Consider the following 12,236-nt stretch of genomic DNA (forward strand, 5'->3'; position numbering starts at 1 on the left):
AATGCTGCTGAACCTGGCTAACAGGTACCCACTGCAGTTCATTATATAATCTCTTATCTTGTATATATTTCCTTTTTTCCATAACAAAAAGCTTTTTAAGCATGGTAGTGTGCACCTATAATCCCAGCACTGTGGGAGGCTAAAGTGGGAGAATCATTTGAGCCCAGCAGTTCAAGATCAGGCTGGGCAACATAGCTAGTCTCCATCTCTAGAGAAATTAAACAGGTCCTCGGCAAAACCTGAGTCCTGTCCTCTCGCTTTCCTCCCTGGACAGCATGAGCTTCACCACTCGCTCTACCACCTTCTCCACCAACTACCAGTCCCTGGACTCAATGCAACCGCCCAGCTACAGCGCCCAGCTGGTCAGCAGCACAGCCAGCATCTATGCAGATGCTGAGGGCCCAGGCTCTCAGAGGGCCCAGGCTTTCAGATCTCTGTGTCCCACTCCACCAGCTTCCAGGGTGCCTTGGGGTCTGGAGGCCTGGCCACATGGATGGCCAGGGGTCTGGCTGAAATGGGGGACATCTAGAACCAGAAGGAGACCAATCAAGGCTTGAACGGCTGCCTGGCCTCCTACCTGGATAGAGTGAGGAGGCTGGAGACTGAGAATCGGAGGCTGGAGAGCAAAATCCAGGAGTATCTGGAGAAGAAGGGACCCCAAGTCAGAGATTGGGGGCATTACTTCAAGACCATGGAGGACCTGAGGGCTCAGATCTTTGCAAATTCTGTGAACAATGCCCGTATCATTCTGCAGATTGACAATCCCCATCTTGCTGCTGATGAGACAGAGCTGGCCATGTGCCAGTCTGGAGAGCGACATCTGTAGGCTCTGCTAGGTCAATGATGACACCAATGTCACTTGGCTGCAGCTGGAGACAGAGATCAAGGTTTTTGAGGAGGAACTGCTCTTCATGAAGAAGAATCACAAGGAGAAAGTTAAAGGCCAACAAGCCCTAATTGCCAACTCTGGGTTAACCGTGGAGGTAGATGCCCCCAAATCACAGGATCTCGCCAAGATCATGGCAGACATCCAGGCCCAATATGACAAGCTGGCTCAGAAGAATCGAGAGAAGCTGAACCAGTACTGCTCCCACCAGACTGAGGAGAGCACCACAGTGGTCACCACGCAGTCCGCCAAGATCAGAGCTGCTGAGATGATGCTCATGAAGCTGAGACGTACAGTCCAGTCCTTGGAGATCAACCTGGACTCAATGAGAAATCTGAAGGCCAGCTTGGAGAACAGCCTGAGGGAGGTGAAGGCCCACTACGCCCTGCAGATGGAGTAGCCCAGTGGGGTCCTGCTGCACCTGGAGTTGGAACTGGCACAGACCCGGGCAGAGGAGCAGCGCCAGGCCCAGGAGTACAAGGCCCTGCTGAATATCCAGGTCAAGCTGGAGGCCGAGATCGCCACCCACCACCACCTGCTGGAAAACGGCAAGGACTTCAATCTTGGGATGCCCTGGACAGCAGCAATTCCATGCAAACGACCACCATCCAACAGACCACCCTCCCCCCGCCGCCAGGATAGTGGATGGCAAAGTGGTGTATGAGACCAACACCACCAAAGTTCTGAGGCATTGAGCCAGCAGAAGCAGGGTACCCTTTGGGGAGCAGAAGGCCAATAAAAAGTTCCAAGGTCATTGTGGAAAAAAAAAGAAATAATAAGTAAATAAACAAAAAGTTTTTTTAAAAAAACATATTCTTATCAAACAGTTAAAAGTAATTTAAAAATACTTAGACATAGGCCAGGTGCAATGGCTCACACCTGTAGTCCCAGCTACTTGGGAGGCTGGGCAAGAGGATCCCTTGAGCCCAGGAGTTTAAAGCTGCAGTGAGCCATGATTGTGCTGGTGCACTCCAGCCTGGGTGACAGAACAAGATCCTATCTCTAAAAAATAAAAAATAAAGGCCAGGTGCAGTGGCTCACGCCTGTAATCCCAGCACTTTGGGAGGCCGAGGCGGGCGATTTTCAAGACCAGCCTGACCAAACCCCATCTCTACCAAAAATACAAAAATTAGCCAGGCGTGGTGGCAGGCACCTGTAGTCCCAGCTACTTGGGAGGCTGAGGCAGGAGAATCACTTGAACCCAAGAGGTGGCAGTGGCAGTGAGCCAAGATCATGCCACTGCACTCCAGCCTGGGTAACAGAACGAGACTGTCTCAGGAAAAACAAAAAAAGTCCGGTTACGGTGGCTAACGCCTGTAATCCCAGCACTTTGGGAGGCCGAAGCGGGCGGATCACGAGGTCAGGAGATCAGGACCATCCTGGCTAACACGGTGGAACCCAGTCTCTACTAAAAATACAAAAAATTAGCCAGGCACAGTGGCAGGCACCTGTAGTCCCAGCTACTCAGGAAGCTGAGGCAGGAGAATCGCTTGAACCGGGAGGCGGAGGTGGCAGTGAGCAGAGATCACGCCATTGCACTCTAGCCTGGGCGACAGAGCGAGACTCTGTCTCAAAATAAATAAATAAATAAAATAAAAAATAAAGTAAACAAATAAAGTTGGGGAGGGGTGCGGTGGCTCATACCTGTAATCCTATCACTTTGGGAGGCCAAGGCAGACACATCACCTGAGGCCAGGAGTTCACGACCAGCCTGGCCAACAAGGCGAAATTCTATCTCTATTAAAAATACAAAAATCGGCCAAGCACCATGCCTCACACCTGTAATCCCAGCACTTTGGGAGGCCAGGGTGGGTAGATCACCTGAGGTAGGGAGTTCGAGACCAGCCTGACCAACATGGAGAAACCATCTCCACTAAAAATACAAAATTAGCCAGGCATGGTGGCGCATGCATGTAATCCCAGCTACTTAGGAGGCTGAGGCAGGAGCATCGCTTGAACCCGGGAGGTGGAGGTTGCGGCAAGCCAAGATCGTGCCATTGCACTCCAGCCTGGGCAACAAGAGCAAAACTCCATCTCAAAAAAAAAAAAAAAGACCCTAAAACTTAAAGTATAATAATAATAATAATAATAATAATAATAAAAAGAAAGAAAGAAAAAAAGATAAAGATAAACAACCTAAACTAAAAATAGGCAAAGGATCTGAACAGGCTTTTCAAAGAAGAGGAGGCCACTCATGCCCAATATACATGAAAAGCTGTTTAGTCTCACTAGTAATTAGGGAAATGCAAATTAAAACAAGATTGAAATACCATTTCACACCCAACAGACTGGCAAAAATTAATACACCCAATAAGAGTAATTGAAGAAATGGGAGTTATATAGTTTGTCCATGGGAGTGTAAATTGGTACAACCACTTTGAAGAGCAATTTGACAAATCTTTGTCAAGGTGAAGATACATGAGCATCATGACCCAGAACTTCCATTTCCAGTTGATACTGTAGAGAAACTTTTGTTTCTTTTCCAAGGAGATGTGCTCAAGAAGGTTCTCTGAGGCATTGATCATAATTATGACATTTTACAAGCAACCTATTCTCAGCAGGAGAGTAGTTAAAATAAAAGACACACAGAGATTACAATGAATGGATTAAATTTACAAAGATAAGCACTGATAGATCTCAAAAGCATAATGTTGAGATAAAGTAATTTGCAAAATGATATATAACATTATGATACCATTCATGTAAAATTTTAGAACATAAAGCAATACCATATATTGTTTAAAGATATATACCTGGGCCAGGCATAGTGGCTCACGCCTGTAATCCCAGCCCTTTGGGAGGCCGAGGAGGGCATATCACAAGGTCAGGAGTTTGAGATCAGCCTGGCCAACATGGTCAAACCCTGTCTCTACTAAAACTACAAAAATTAGCTGGGTGTGGTGGCGTGCACTTGTAATCCCAGCTACTCGGGAGGCTGTGGCAGAAGAATTGCTTGAACCCAGGAGGCAGAGGTTGCAGTGAGCCGAGATCGCGCCACTGCACTCCAGCCTGGGTGACAGAGCAACACTGCATCTCAAAAAAAATAAAAAATAAAATAAAGATATATACCTATTGGGTAAAAGTTTTAACACATGTTTGAGAATAAAAAATACAGACTGGGCACAGTGGCTCACGCCTGTAATCCCAACACTTTGGGAGGCCAAGGGGGGTGGATCAGGAGGTCAGGAGATTGAGACCAGCCTGGCCAACATGGTGAAAACCTGTCTCTACTAAAAATACAAAAATTAGCCGGTCGTGGTGGCCCGTGCCTGTAATCCCAGCTACTCGGGAGGCTGTGGCAGGAGAATCGCTTGATCCCGGGAGGCAGAGGTTGCAGTGAGCCGAGATCGTGTAACTGCACTCCAGCCTAGGTGACAGAGCAAGACTCCATCTCAGAAAAAAAAAAAAAAAAAAAAAACAACTTCAGGGAAGGGAGAGGGGAGAGGCCACAAGGGTGGGCTTTAGTTATTTCTGTGACATTTTATATTTAAAAAAAAAGAGGTCGGGTGTGGTGGCTCACACCTGTAATCCCAATACTTTGGGAGGCCTAGATGGGAAGATTGAACCCAGGAGTTCGAGACCAGTCTGAGCAATATGGAGAAATCCCATCTCTACAAAAAATACAAAAATTAGGCCTGCCGCACGCCTGTAATTCCCAGCACTTTGGGAGGCTGAGGCGGGCGGATCACCTGAGGTCAGGAGTTCGAGAGCAGCCTGACTAACATGGAGAAACCCTGTCTCTACTAAAAAATAGAAAATTATCCAGGCATAGTGGTGCATGCCTGTAATCCAGCTACTTGGGAGGCTGAGGCAGGAGAATCGCTTAAACCCGGGAGGTGGAGGTTGCAGTGAGCCGAGATCACACCTGGGCAACAAGAACAAAACTCAGCCTCAAAGAAAAAAGAAAAATAAAATTAGGCATGGTGGCACAATCATGTTCCCAGCTACTCTGGAGGCTGAGGTGGGAGGATCACCTGAGCTGGGGTGAGGTCGAGGCTGCAGTGAACTGTAATCACACCATTGCACTCCAGCCTGGGCAACAGAGTGAGACCCAGTCTCGAAAAAAAAGAAAAAAGATGCCCGGGCATCGTGGCTCACTCCTGTAATCCCAACACTTTAGGAGGCTGAGGAAGCCAGATTGCTTGAGCCCAGGAGTTCGAGACCAGCCTGGGTAACAGAAGGAGACCTTGCCTCTACAAAAAATACAGAAGTTAGCAGGGTGTGGTGGCATGCACCTGTAGTCTCAGCTACTCAGGAGGGTGAGGTGGGAGGATTGCACTTGAGCCTGGGAGGTCAAGGTTACAGTGAACTGTGATTGCACTACTGTACTCAAAACTGGGCGACACAGTGAGATTCTGTCTCAAAAAAAAAAAAAAGGATCTGAAGCAAATAGTCAAAATATTAAAAACAAAATCATCTTGTTGGAGGGTGTATGTGTGTTTTTATATCATTTTTTGTATTTTTCTTTATGCGTCAAATATTTTTAAATGAGTAATTAAAAGTAAAACAAACAGAAAGAGTGCTGGGATACCCCAGTGATGCTGCCTGGTGCCGGCAGGGCGGGGGAGCGACAACGAGAAGGCACTGTTTTCCATCCCTGCCTGGAATCCCAGGGTCTCTGACCTCCTCCACCCCCTGCCCTGTGTCCCCAGGACTCAGTGCCCCTACCTGACAACAGGGCTGGCTGGCACCACCCCAGATCCCTAGAGGTCACCTACCCTCCAGCCAGAGGAAACTGAGAAGCAGAAATCCAGAGGGGCCTGCTCCTACACAGATGCCCGCTGGGCCCCCAGACACACACCTCACTCTAGACCTGTAGGGAGCCCCCAGTTTTCAAGACTCATTATCGACCTCACCCACTGACTTTTCCAGAAGGGGCTTTTGTCCCCTCTCAGGGTAGCTGAAGGCTGACTGGGACCAGAGGCTCTGTCCAGCGGAGGCTTCATCCAACAGCACTAGCAGTGCCCGTCTCATTCGCAGACAGACCTGTGCTTCTACCCAGTTTTTATATTGACCGCTTTTTCATTCATTTATGTGCAAAACCTTCCTGATTAAAGTATCTAGGTTTATCTGTTGACTGAAGAAGAAAAGAGTGGAGAAGAGAGCATGACCCACCGGCGTAAGGGACGCAGGTGTGCAGAGCAAGACAGGCAACGGCTACGGAGATGGAAAGTTTGAGGTGGAAGCTGCAGGAGGTCAAGCCAGGGAGGTGGCCCTAGGTCTCACCCTCTACCGTGGGGACCCATGAGACAGATGAGGGCTGTGACTTCAAACTGCAGACCAACAGATGCCCACAGCTTCTCCTGAGGGTTGCTCCTGGACTGCCCCTTCTCTCCAACAGGGGCCAGAGCAGCCCCTGGCACTGCGGTGAGGGTGCTGGGGCATCCTGGGGAATCTGGGGGACCCAGAGTCCCCCACACTGCTGCCCAGCCACCCTTGGCTGCCTTAATCATGTTGCCAGCTTGGAGGTGTCTCAAGGCAAAAGATAGACGCTGGCTGCTGGCACTGAGCCACCAAAGCCATGGGAGCCCCACTGCTGAGAAGGGCTGGCCCGGGAGCTCGTCTCAGTTCCACAGTCACACTCTGGGTCCCTGGTCCAGGACAGGAGTTAGGGCCAAGCCCCAGCTTCCGCCATCTGTCTGCAGTGGTCAGGAGACAGTGGACCATGCTTCAAGCCCATCTCCACGCCTGGGTATCCAGCCTGGGCCGCAGATTTACAACTGAAAATCTGCGGGACTGGACGGTGGAATCTGAGCCATGGTGTGGACGCTGGGCGGCCTCCTGAGCTCCAGGAGGGTCCTTGGTCCCAACCTGCCTCACTGGGTGTTTCCTTCCCAGCCTTCCCGGCTCGCCGCAGGCCTCAGAGGACCCTCAAAGCCTTGGTTTTCCCTCCCTCGGAAGACAGGAAACGGGGTTGGGAGTTTGTCGCAGTATCGCAGCCCAAGAGCCCAAATTGTCCCAAGCCCAGTCCACCCGCGCCCTCCAGCAGCTCCGCTGAGTAGGCGCGGCGAAGCCGGCCACGACCGCGAGGGGGCGCCAGGAAGCCACGCGAGACTCCCAGGGTCAGGCCCACGCGGGCCACCAGCCGCACTACTCTTCCGCTTCCCAAGTCCGCACACACGGCGCCCGCGCTGATCCACGCTGCTGACTGCTGCAAGTCGAATCCCTCTCAACTCCTGTCCGCACGGGAACCCCAGTTTACAGGGGAGCCGGCTGCCTGGCATCCCGGTGCGGCCACAGAGGCGTCCTTGTGGAAGGAGCCTGGGGACCGCTGCGGCCCATCAAGTGTGCCGCACGCCCTCCGTGCGCGGCCCGTCGGAGTGCACCTTGCGCCTCCTGCATTGTGAAAGGGAGCGGGGAGAACGGAACATGGACCCAAAGACACTGGCACTGGCAGAGCTCCGCCTGGGGCCGATGCCTTAGGCAGTACAGTACTGGTCATCTTGATTGGGGTGCACCTGTGGCCTGCCGTTCTATGTGTGGAGAAACCAAAACCTGGAGGGATTTTCTGCCCTGCCCAGGCTGCACAGCTCACCAGTGGTGGGGCTGGCATTGGAGCTCCCGGTCCACACCTGGGCTCCTCCACCCCATGGAAAGGCAGAGGTGCTGACCAGGAATCAGCCCAGGTACCTGGCACGTGCCTGACCGGAAGCCCAGGCTCCTGCTGCCTGAGCAAGCTGGGTCCCCAGGATAGGCCCGCCCCAGTACTGGAGTCCTCCCCATCAACCCCACCCCCCTACCCCTCTCAGCCCCCCCCACCCCCCTTAGCCCCCCTCCCCGCCCCCCCCCCCCCCCCCCCCCGCCTCCCCAACACGCCCTGTCCTAGGAAGAGGAATCATAGAAAGAACAGGGGCTTTGGAGCCTCAGAGATCTGGAGATCTGGACTAAAGCGGGTTCTGCCACTACTGGCTGTGTGATCTTGGACACATCATTTAACTTTCCTCATGCTCACCCTGGAGAAGTGAAACCATATGCATGACATAAAATACCTGTTGTGTGTGGACGCTCAATAAACTATGATTATTCCAGGAGTATTAATTGTTTTTTTCTTTTTCGAGACAGTTTCGCTCTGTCGCCCAGGCTAGAGTGCAGTGGCGGGATCTCCGCTCACTGCAAGCTCTGCCTCCCGGGTTCAAGCCATTCTCCTCCCTCAGCCTCCCGAATAGCTGGGACTACAGGCGCCCGCCACCACACCTGGCTAATTTTTTTGTATTTTTAGTAGAGACGGGGTTTCACCGTGTTAGCCAGGATGGTCTCGATCTCCTGACCTCGTGATCCGCCCGCCTCGGCCTCCCAAAGTGCTGGGATTACAGGCGTGAGCCACCGCGCCCGGCCTCCAGGAGTATCGATTAACTCCTATTTTGTGCCAGGCCCCCTGCTGGGGTTCAGGGAACCCCAGAGATGAATGAGATGTGACTGCCGCCCTCCAGGAAGGACTGTTGGCCAAGATAAGGTTGTTTTCCAGAGATAAAGCGATCCAGGAGAGGGAGACATAGGTTTGCCTGAAGGGAACCAAGAAGGGGTGCTGACCTTGAATGTGCTGCAGGTGACGGTCACTGTCACTGCCTTTACGGAATGCATACTCTGTGCCAGGTTCTTCACCTACATTCGTTCAACAAATAGGTATTGAGGCCCTTTTGAGTGCCAGGTACTCTGCTGGGAGCTGGGCATAGCCATACACAACAGTGACCACCCACTTGGAGTTGAGCAGACAGCCTAGTGGGGAACAGATCTCAAAGAAATAATGACATCCTCCCTAAAAATAAAGAACAGAGGGGAAAAAATGAAAAAAAAAAAAAAGAAGTTATGACACAATCACAGTCTGAACTCATAATTGAGGCAAGTGCCTCGAAGGAGAATGTCGGGAGTCAGAACCTCAGAGAACGCACCAGGGGTAAGTGGCTGCGCATCTGCACTGATGCCAGCAATAAGAGGGGGTGTCGGTAACATATTTTCAAACAATAAGAACCAGCTAAAAGCCAGTCTGCTCTTTAGGATCACTACACACAAGCGACTCTAAACAACGTTCTCCCCCGCAAATTATTTTGGTGGTTTAAAACCTCAACAATTGCTTCCCTTACTGTTGACTTTTAATAACCTATACGTAAGTCTCAAATTAACACAATTTTATTACTTATTCTTTAATAAGCATTGATTTTGCCTGGAAGTTAATTGAGAGAATTCCCTGTTATTTTAGCCAATCCCCAGCACAGGAGGACCTAGCTGCCCCTGTCCATATGGATTCAGAATTATTTACACTCACTGCAGAGAAAAGTTGTGTCTAGAATCCCTGTTGTACTATATTGTTCTGCGTTTAAACATTGGGTTTGAAACAAACATTGGTAGCATAATTTTATGTGGTCACTTGGGAGTTTGTATTTGTTTAAAGTTTTTCCACTGGGAAGATACTCGAAAGCTTTTACAATCAATCTCAAAGAAACACAGATATTGACAGTACTGTAATTTCTGGAATTTATTGTAAAATGATTTTTTTTCATTTTACAAAAATGAATGAATTTCTGCCAAACTTATCCTTATGTTTAAGGCTTTCCCTAACTATTTGTGTATCTATTGCCTCATGTGAAAAGAAACATTTCCAAGTAATTTTTTTTTTTTGAGATGGAGTCTCATTCTGGCACCGAGACTGGAGTGCAGTGGCGTGACCTCGGCTCGCTGCAACCTCCGCCTGCTGGATTCAAGCAATTCTCCTGCCTCAGCCTCCCGAGTAGCTGGGACTACAGGCACGCGCCACAACGCCTGGATAATTTTTTGTATTTTTAGTAGAGATGGGGTTTCACCATGCTGGCCAGGCTCATCTCGAACTCCTGACCTCAGGTGATCCACCCACCTCAGCCTACCAAAGTGCTGGGATTACAGGCTTGAGCCACCGCGCCCAGCCCCAAATAAAAATTAGTAAGAAGTGATTTTTGGTCAACTATGATAGAAGATAAACAAATCTTCTATGACAAATTTGCCTACACTAGAACACAAATATGCAAAGATCAGTTTTGACAAAGTCTTTGACAAATTTGCAGAAGGCTGGAAAACAAAATGTAATGTTATTCATTGCTGCAATAGATCTAGATATTCATTTTTCTCTTTTGTCAAAAAACGCATTAATATAATTTTAAAATATTAACCTAATACTTTTTTTTTTTTTGAGACGAAGTCTCACTCTGTCACCAGGTTGGGGTGCAGTGGTGCGATCTTGGCTCACTGCAACCTCTACCTCCCAGGTTCAATCCATTCTCCTGCCTCAGCCTCCCAAGTAGCTGGGACTACAGGCACACGCCACCACGCCCAGCTAATTTTTGTATTTTTAGTAGAGACGAGGTTTCACCATGTTGGCCAGGATGGTCTCTATCTCTTGACCTGGTGATCCGCCTGCCTCAGCCTCCCAAAGTGCTGGGATTACAGGCGTGAGCCACCGCGCCCGGCCTCTTTCTTTTTTTTTTGGTTCTATCATATTTCTTTTTTTTTTTTTTTTTACTAGGATAATTGTATATGTATGAAATCCAATAAAAGAAAATTTTTGGCCAGGCGTGGTGGCTCACGCCTGTAATCCCAACACTCCAGGAACCTAAGGCAAGAGGATGGCTTGAGCTCAGGAGTTCAAGACCAGCCCAGGCAACATAATGCAACCCAGTCTCTAGTAAAAAATACAAAAAAGTGCGTCTGTAGCTCCAGCTATTCAGGAGGCTCAAGTGGGAGGATCACTTGAGCCCCGGGTGGTTGAGGCTGCAGTGAGCTAGGATTGTGCCACTGTACTCCAACCTGGGTGACAGAGTGAGACCCTGTCTCAAAAAAAAAAAAAAAAAAAAAAGGAAAGAAAGAACTTTTTTTTACTGCATTTTTATTGGTCATTATTATTATTCAAGTCATTATTATTATTGAAGGTAATGATGAATAAAGGAGAGGTATTAAAAAATATATATACCTGCTCTATGCTGTCCAAAAAAACCTTAAGAAAATTATGCTCTAGGTATGAAATACTGTAGGTATGACCTTGCAGTCAAGGAAGGCTTCCTGGAGTAAGCAACATCCCACCTGAAAGGGTGGGTTGGAGATTACCAGGAAAGTGTGATGAGGAGGGTGCTGCAGGCAGAGGCAAGAGTATGTGCAAAGGCCCTGAGTCAAGAAGGTAGGTATGCAGAAGAAACTCAACACTACCACTGTGGCTAGAGCAGAGTAAGCAAGGGGAAGGGCCCAGTAGGGCCATGTGATTCAGGTAGGATTTGTTTGGGCTGTGAGAAAATGCAAAATAGTGACTCAAACAAGCTCAGTGCTTAACTGTTTTCCATAACCAAAGCCCGAAGGTAGGTAGGCGATCTAAGACTAGTGTGTGTTCTTCTAAGGTAGTGCTCCCCCAGCCTCAGCAATCGCTTCCTCCTGCTGGTCCAAGATGGCTGCTTCTCATGCTTATCAGCAGGCAAGAGGAAAGGTCAAAAGAAGTCCTGCCCCCTCCCTACCTAAGAACGTTACATTTCTGTCTGCATCCAATTGGCCAGGATTTAGTCACGTGGTCCCACCCAGTCACAAGGGAGGCTGGGAAGTGGGATATTTATTTAAATGGCTTTGTGCCCAGCTACAAATTGAAAAGAATGGACAAGGGAGGGGCAACTGTTCTGCCACATCATTTAAACAATGTTGGTCTTTATCCTAAAAGCAATGGCAAGCCATTGAAGATTTTTAAGAAGATTAGTGTGATCAGACTTGCATTTTAAGATAGTAAAGAGCTGGGTGCAGTGGCTCACGCCTGTAATCTCAGCACTTTGGGAGGCCGAGGTGGGCGGATCACGAGATCAGGAGTTCAAGACCAGCCTGGCCAACTTGGTGAAACCCCGTCTCTACTAAAAACACAAAAATTAGCCTAGTGAAGTGGTGCGCACCTGTAATCCCAGCTACTTGGGGGGCTGAGGCAGGAGAATCGCTTAAACGGGGGAGTGGAGGTTGCAGTGAGCCGAGATTGCACCACTGCACTCCAGCCTGGGCAACAGAGAGAGACTCCTTCTCAAAAAAAAGAAAAAAAAAAAGATAGTAAGGAATGGATGGGCAAGCCAGGGTAGCTTCAGGGAGGCAGAGTAGGAGGCTATGGCAATAATCTGGTATGCAGGGGGATGGATGTGGAGGGAGAGGTAAAGGAAGGCATCAAAAGTGCCAACATTGCTAGCTGGAGGGTGGAAGCAGTTACTGAGATTGCCGAGAGTGAAAAAGCAAGTTTGTGGGTGATGTCATGAGTTTTTGTTTTGTTTTGTTTTTTACACAGGGTCTCACTCTGTGGTGAACTGGAGTACACTGATGAGATCACAGCTCACTACAGTCTTGACTTCCTTGGCTCAAAGGATCCTCC

At 49.2% G+C, this 12,236-nt stretch overlaps 1 pseudogene; it reads left to right on the forward strand.

Moving 5' to 3' along the window:
* Positions 1-275: 275 nt before the first annotated feature.
* Positions 276-1,581, forward strand: LOC109027266 (keratin, type I cytoskeletal 18-like; annotated as a pseudogene).
* The last annotated feature ends 10,655 nt before the right edge of the window (positions 1,582-12,236 follow it).

The sequence above is a fragment of the Gorilla gorilla genome, chromosome 5 (assembly GCF_029281585.2).
Source record: "Gorilla gorilla gorilla isolate KB3781 chromosome 5, NHGRI_mGorGor1-v2.1_pri, whole genome shotgun sequence".
Taxonomy (NCBI): Eukaryota; Metazoa; Chordata; class Mammalia; order Primates; family Hominidae; genus Gorilla; species Gorilla gorilla.